The 1,599-nt window shown below is 44.6% G+C and overlaps 1 pseudogene; it reads right to left on the reverse strand.

The window, feature by feature from the left end:
* Nucleotides 1–1,599, reverse strand: part of LOC107577157 (pre-mRNA 3' end processing protein WDR33-like) — a 13,162-nt pseudogene that overhangs the window by 1,280 nt on the left and 10,283 nt on the right.

Raw genomic sequence — 1,599 nt, forward strand, 5'->3', positions numbered from 1 at the left:
TTGTTGTTGCAGATCTCAAAAATTGTCTGTGACTGGAAAATGTGGGCTAAAATCATGTAGTATGCACTCAGCTTTATGGCCTCAGTGAAAGAATAGGAATTTGCTCAAGTATGACTAACTGCACTGCAACAAGAACATGTATTGACATCCCCTTCATGCACTTCTACCTGAATCTCGCCCTCCCTCCCAGCCCTCCTGGTTTCTTCCTCCTTCATAGTGACAGGGATAATCATCAGGAGTTGGGAGAAGCCCCTTTCTTCCTACACCACCTAAGAAAGATGTCATGTTCAAACCTGACACCTCAGTTTTAATGGACGCAAGGTGGGCTGATGGACAGGTGAATGGAAAAGGTTTTACCTCCTCTTGGCGGCCCACCACGTGGTCTTCCTCTTCCTCCCCAACCTTGGCCCATGTCTTCTTGAGAATCAAAGCTCTCATCTCCACCATACTCATCTTGGTAGCCACCCATTCCACCACGGCCACTCGGGCCACCCCTCCGGTATCTGCGCATTCCGAGCCAGACAATAAAGACCATGTATTTATCAATCAGTTGACAATGCTGGTGAGAGATCAAAAATCCTGCCTATAAAGGTTTGCAAGATTAATCTTGGAATCAGGTAAATTAACTTTTGGTGGAAAATCCCAACTGGTGGTTCAACTAGGTGGCAACACTGAAGTTTGCTTTTAAGAACCAGTTTAAGAAGATGGAATATGCTAATAAAAGCAAGATAAAAGACTCAGTGAGGTCATAACGTCTGTGCTTCTGTACAAGTTTGAGTCAAACACAAGCTGAATACAAAGATAACTACTATGCGTCATCTTCTGAAGGGACAGGTAAGGTATCACAAAGCAGTCATAGTGTGACTATCTTGAACATGTCTGTACAGGATCATGATTAAAAGAGTATATTTTAAAACACTCAACTTTGCGAGAGACACAACAGTCAGAAGCATACCCCAGGCTTTAGTTTCCAGTGTTTCAGACTTAAGAATCTTTTTGAATAATAGCTATGTTTTTTCTTTGTCAGTACACAGTAAAGCTAATTGTGGACTACATCTCCGGTGGCATGCAACACTTACGAGTCATCTCCATGCTGTGGCCGTCTTTGCCTCTGGTCAAACTCCTCACCAGAGTCCTCATACTCATCATACCTGTAAAAATGTGTCACCACGCACAAATTTCACATTCTAATCCCCTGGACTCTGGCCATTTAACAAAATCATCTTTCTAAGTTTACATAGTGCTGAATGAAACACACCTGTCGTGTCCCATGTACTCTCCATCATGCGAGGGAAACCTTTCCTGGCCTTCCCATGGGCCTCCAGAGATTCCTCTGTGACCTAAAGAGTATTCCTGCCCAGGACCTCTTCTCCAGCCCTCTTGATAACCCCCATCATCACCCCAGTACTGGCCTCCATCTGAGCCCTGACCAGGGTCTTGTCGCTCTGGTGGGGGTCCCATGTGGTGGTTAGGTGGTCCTCGAGGACCATCTCCTGACACAAACAGAAAGGGAAACCGCAAACAAGTCGCTATTAACGCTCACATAGTAGTCTTGATTAAATTATCTTGCATATGAATAACTTTTCTTCCCACAAGAGT

This window comes from Sinocyclocheilus grahami, unplaced genomic scaffold (assembly GCF_001515645.1).
Source record: "Sinocyclocheilus grahami isolate Dianchi unplaced genomic scaffold, SAMN03320097.WGS_v1.1 scaffold5268.1, whole genome shotgun sequence".
NCBI classification, from domain to species: Eukaryota; Metazoa; Chordata; class Actinopteri; order Cypriniformes; family Cyprinidae; genus Sinocyclocheilus; species Sinocyclocheilus grahami.